Source organism: Strix aluco, chromosome 5, assembly GCF_031877795.1.
Source record: "Strix aluco isolate bStrAlu1 chromosome 5, bStrAlu1.hap1, whole genome shotgun sequence".
Classification (NCBI taxonomy): Eukaryota; Metazoa; Chordata; class Aves; order Strigiformes; family Strigidae; genus Strix; species Strix aluco.
In genome coordinates, this window is record NC_133935.1 from 4,189,801 (window position 1) to 4,195,901 (window position 6,101).

At 43.4% G+C, this 6,101-nt stretch overlaps 1 pseudogene; it reads right to left on the reverse strand.

Moving 5' to 3' along the window:
• Positions 1-1,083: 1,083 nt before the first annotated feature.
• LOC141923844 (cyclin-dependent kinase inhibitor 1-like) lies at positions 1,084-5,816 on the reverse strand (annotated as a pseudogene).
• Between the last annotated feature and the right edge of the window lie 285 nt (positions 5,817-6,101).

The following is a 6,101-nucleotide window of genomic DNA, read 5'->3' on the forward strand; positions in this document are numbered from 1 at the left end:
GCTGATTATTATGTGCTGTAAAATTTCAATTATCCCAACTAGTCAGGGGAATAAGAAAGGGAAATAAAAAGTAGGTGATGGAAAAGTATATGGTAACAAATGCCATAGAAAAGCAAAATTATTGCACGTTTAACATTTCAGTGTTTTTAATGCCCCTTCTCTTCTAGAAAGATTAGTAATATGAATAAAAAGCACAAAAGGGCAACTGAACCATCTCCCTCATTCTTACTCTGTTCTTACAAGCAGTGGGCATGTTAAAACACTGTGGACAAATGCACAGCAAATTTTATTTTTGTTTTCACCATGCAAACTCATAGACCTAGATGGAACAGCACAACCCAAATTAGAGGCTGGATTTGGCCCAGCTGTGAAGAGGAATGACTTGAAAGATACAAGAATATATCTGCAAGTTTCTTCCCGTAAGTTTAACAACCTAATTCTTGGGTGTGGGCAGAGATACAGGGCTAAAATGGCTGCTGATATAAGTGGAAATGTTCCTAAATAATTTCAGCTTTCTCCATTTACATCCCAGCTTTTGGCACCCAAGCGCTGTTACTTATGCCCTGAATAGTTTCAAGCACAAAATTCTGTACCTAAAAAAAATCACAGAAAGGGCTGGGAATTTTTTTTAGTGTCAGACCTGTAAAGCTGGGATGGTGAAACTTAGTAAGCTGTCCCTGCTAAAACCAAAAAAGAGGGTAGTAAAGACGTGACAGTGTGAAAGGCCCCAACTTGTCCAAACACATTATTACACGTATACGGTTGTTTTAACTGTTTACCACTTTCTCATGTACAGTGATTTTTAATGCACATTAAACTGTTAGCCTTAGCCAATTTCTGTAGTGTTCAAACTTGCTTACCAGTGGTTTTTAAGGCCAGTAATTTCTCATCAAAGTGATTCCAGTTGATTTGGCCTGACCCCATCCCAATTAAAGTATATTCTGTTCTCACTGCTGCTGTCAGGAATACATGTCTGTGGGATGCCCCTAAGTCTCTGCAGCCTGCACACCCAGTTTCTGAAGGTTGAGGAAGCTTGGCAGATGTTCCCAACCACTCCAGCGCACAGCAATCCTCTCCTTGCTTTCAAGAAGTTGACTTCTTTGAAGCAGCTTGCATATTCATTTTGATTCGCTTCTTTGCCGAGTAGTAATCTGGAGAACAACACAGAACTGACACTATGACACTGATGACAGCTGCTTTTCAAGGAATCTCTTCAATCTCTGTTTCGTGTTGAAGAAGTCATTTAGACTTCTGTATGGCTCGTGAATGAACCAAACAAATGCCTTTACCATGTTCCACGTAAAGCTATGTAATACCAACCAAAACAAAGGAAATGTGCTGGCTTTTATCTGGTTGAGATCAAAAGACTTTGGACCCTCTTATGCAAGGTGAGCAATGTGACATTTCAATCCAACTTTTAGATCCACTGCTGCAGTGCTTTCCAGACAGAAATAGTTATTTTTTTTCCTCCTTAAAAGTAACAAAAAATACTCAGTAAAACAACATCAACTATATATATGGGGCACTTTATTTCTGCTTATTAGATTAAACTGCAGATTCAAGGACTGCATAAAACCTTGCACTATCACTGAATTGTAACTAATTCTTTGCTCCCTGTGGCTCACAGGGAGAACACCCATTATGTTTCCATAAGCATGTGTGGTTGAATCTTTGTTTCAGGTGCAAACATAAATCAGCCTGAACTACAGAATCACGATTACAACACGGGAGTTTCCCTGTGAGTTCCTTCCCTGCCTCCCACCCTCACACAAAAAAAAGACATATTTTTTTCAGGTCACAGAACAGAATTAGCTGAAATGGAAGCTAGATGAGTATTTATCTTTAGAGTTCATGGGATCTAACTGGTGTAAATTTTTTGTATTCATAGTAACGAATTTGCTCCAATTTCAGTTGAGGATGTGGGCTCCACGGTATTTAAATGTGAGCTTTCTATACAGTCAAATTGGCAACAACTAGCAAGTCCTCGCAGCATGAAGTTGCATTAATTTCGATGCAGAAGCGTATTGGTGGGATGACTGGAATTCTGTAGGCTTTGACAGCCAAGTGTGTGCAGCAAGATTCCTGCAGCCAACTTCCTTCATCTGCATGGCACAGTGCAATGGAGTGCCTGAGTTAGCCCCAAGTTAAACTTCTGGAGCAGGATGTGATCCCAAAGAGAGTATATTCCGCCAGGCAGGAGGACTGGACATTAGGAAAAAATTTTTCCCAGAAAGAGTGGTCAGAGAGTGGAATAGGCTGCCCAGGGAGCGGGTGGAGTCACCATCCCTGGGTGTGTTTAAGGGTCGTTTGGGTGAGATGTTGGGGGATGTGGTGTAGGGGAGAACTTTGTAGAGTCGGGCTGAGGGTTGGACTCGATGATCCCAAGGGTCTTTTCCAACCTGAATGATTCTGTGAAATTTTTGTGATTCTGTGATGCACTGCTAACTCAGTAGAAAAGCAAATCCTGCTATTACTATAACCTGCTGTAGTCTCTCAGTGGGGCAGCAGAGGAAAGGAACAGCAGTAAGAAAAAACTGCTTACATTACCAAATGTAATCCTTACCACATATTTCTTCCATTTAAAAGACTCCTATATAGCTATCTTTCATCTTATTTTAGGAAAAGAAATGCATTAGGAATTATGCTTAGTCAATGAAATTCAGCAAAGACTTCAGAAGTCAGTATTGCCATTTCTGCCTGTGAAGAATTTTAGCAAGAGCCCAACTGCTCAGACACCCACATAACGGAGCCTAGTTTCAAAATTGATGGAGGCGCTTAAAAAGCCAGATGGATGCAGGTTCCCCAGAGCCATACTCAGATGGTCCAGCCTCCATCTAAGATGCTAAACAGAGTCCATGGAAAACGGCTGGTTTGCCTGAAAGACTCCAAAGACCACTTGCACTGCTGGAAGTAAGGTACTGAGGAGGATGCTGCCTGCAGCCTGTCAGTAGGAAAGCCTGGCCACGGGGACCTAGGAGGGAAAGATTTTTGTTTAAATATACCTACCTAAATACCTGCTTTCCTTTCCTCCCCATTTTCTCCCAAGCATCTTGCATGAACTATTTCCTTCAGAAGTAAGACCTGCTAGTGAAAACACAGGATTTCTACCAATTTTCTCTCTCTGACCTTTAGCAAAGGAGGAAAGGATTTATGAACGTCTCCCAGGACAGCCAAGGTCTAAGTGTATCAGACTCAGGCAAGCCAAAGGGTTTGGAAGAGGAGTGAAAGAGCTGGCAACCTTGATAAGTGGAAAAAGAAAAAAAAAAAAAAAAAAAGGAAGGAAAGAGTGAAAAAGGCTTATAGCCTGTATCAGAGCTGCTTTTTGAATTTGAGACTCTCCCAGAAAACAGAGCAGAACCACACCGGGTCTGCAGTGAAAAGGAGAGAATGGAGACGGAGTACGTCTGCATAAAAGGGTTGGGAGATAGAAGGAAAAATTTACTTTCATACTGGTTTGCTCTCTGCATGTCTGAGGAGCCAAATGCAGCAGGAAAACCTCTGCTGCTTTCACTTGGGAGGCGCCAATGTCCACAAAATCCCATGGCTGGCTTTAAATATATCGATATTTATTTAATGGGCCACAGCTGCCTTCGAAAGTCTAAATTAAACGCACATTGTTGGATCTTAATGTAAAGCATTACAGTGTTCTTGTTGACCAAAGCAGAACGCAGATAACTGGGTTCAAATCCAACCTCAGATCCTAATCCTAAACTAACCTTTCATTACGGGATGGCAGAAGATGAGCGAAGGGGTGAAGTGTGGGGTCAGACTGTATCAGTAGGTATGACTTCCCCTGCTCAGTTTTGCCTGAATTACTTCAGGCGTGCCCAGAGGGACAAGGTTCTTGCAGTTAGAGGGAAACTTCTACTGCACCCTTTGGCTAGCAATAATAAGGATGTGTGTGCATGCCTGTGAGAGAAGGACTCTGAGAGGGACTGATCTCCAAGCCTCACCAAAAGAGAAAACTGCAAACGATTTTCCTGGCCCATTTTGCACACCCAGATTCCTTGGGGAGAAGGGTACTGTTGTTAGACTAAAGTGTTTTCTCTTATAAAAACACATGTGGGAAAGTGTTAAACTGTGCAGCGTGGTATTTTGGTTTCCACATCCCCTGATGAAATGTTTCTTGCCTGGGGAAAACCAAACGGAAGAAAAATATCCCCTGGAAATATCTGCATAATTTACTCCCACACACCTAGTGAGAGATTTACAATTGAACAGCAGTTCCCTCAAACCATCACAACATTGTGCTCTGAATTACACTTCTGTACTCCTACCTGTAAATTATACTGTTAATTAGTTAATGGCTGTAAAGTGCTTTGGAGAAGAAAAGAGCACTCATTAAATATCATTGTTCTGTACTCCAGTGTGCAATGTTCCACTCTTCATTAATCTCCAACCTCTTCCTGAATCTCTCGCTAGCAATTAAGTTTCATACCCTCAAATAGCAAATTAGTCTATTGTCTGACTTAGATCAACATCACTGCTCAGAAAGTGTTTCCTGAAACCTTAGCTTCAATTATCTTCTAGCCAATTTCAAGCTGGTGTCTCCCATCAAATTCCTGAAAGAAAATCCTTGGTCTATATCTTGAAAACCTCAGTCTTGGATAAACCAAAACAAGGGAAAATCTAATATATGGGATTAGATTTTTTGAACAAGTTCAAATCCTGTTGAGAAGAGAAAATGAGGGGCCAGATGTTCAGAACAGCTTAGCATGCAGGATGCTGAGGACTTTCAAAATCCTAAAGCTCTTCTATGGATGCTGAAACCCACTCCTGGCAGCAAGTCCTTGGTGAGAGGCATTTGAAAATCTAGCCCCTGCTGCCACCTGGCCAAGTCTAAGATCGATTTGCGCTTAAAATTCCTGGATGCCTTCACTGAGTATAATATCCAAGCTGAAGCTAGCAGGAGACCTGGCTGCTTTCTCTGGTTTCTGGTCTTCTTACTGAGGCTTAGCTGGCTGAATGGTGTTCCTTATTGCACTCGGGAAAGGGTGCCCACGGCCAAACAAAAAAAAGCAAAAAAGCAAAAACTCCCATCCAATGGGCAACCCTGTTTTCCTGCTGGGCTCCTGCTTGAGAAATCACCTCACTGCCTTTCTTAGAGTGCCTTTTTAAACATCTAGCCCTTCAAACTATCCAAACTATCCTCCTGCAAGAAGTGCTCTTATTGCTCTGACTGTGACAAGTCCTAAGCAGACCCCCAGGGCTAGGAAGGGGGTTGTCACACAGCACCTCCGAAAACCACAAGCCCCACACCCATCAATTTAGAGTGAGCCTTCCTTCTCCTCCAGATGCTTCTTTGAAGGGCTGCAGTTTCTTAAAGCAACACGGATCTTTGGGCCCATCAAAGAATTTCTAAGCAGGTGCTGGGACCAGGTTGGATCATCTGAGCCACACAAGGGCCTTACCCACCTATTAAAGATGTCTGTCTTGTCTTCTTCCCTTCCCAGATCCTCTTGCTCCCTGTTTCCTTGGAAGTTTTGGGCTTCTCAGTCAGTGCCACCTGAGCAAAGCGGTGACTCGTGTCCTCCCTGCCCAGGGGCACTGGGCTGACACAAGAGCTGCAGTGGTCTCTGACCATCTCCCACCACGAAGCTGTGGTAGAAGGTGGGCACCTCGTGGCTTCTGAGCTATTCCCACTGCAGGACCCCCTCTGCTGGCATGTCCTGGAGGAAATCGAAGTTCCACTTCTGCTGGGCCCCCTCAACACTGTTGTACAGCATGTGCTGGAAGTCCTGCTGCAGCTGCTTGTGGTCTACAGAGCCAAAGAGGTTCCTCCAGGCGTGAGTTGTCTTCTCTGGCTTCTGCTCCATCTTTTCTCCTCGGTGCTGCTCTCTGGCCAGCGTATACAGCAGCAACTCCCTGCCAAGGACAGAAAGACCATCATCCGCCCTTCGCACGTTCAGTTTAGTGGGCACTGCGTACTCTTTAAGGGGAGCATGGCAGTAAATCTAGATACTTTTGATCCCACTACAAGAAATCTTGGTTTATTTCAAAAGAAATTTATCCCGGTCTCCAGTCCAGGGTGAGAATTCCCATCTATAGGATGTGTCTATAGAAGGATGGGAAGGGTGAAAAGCCCTCACTTCTTTTGTGCA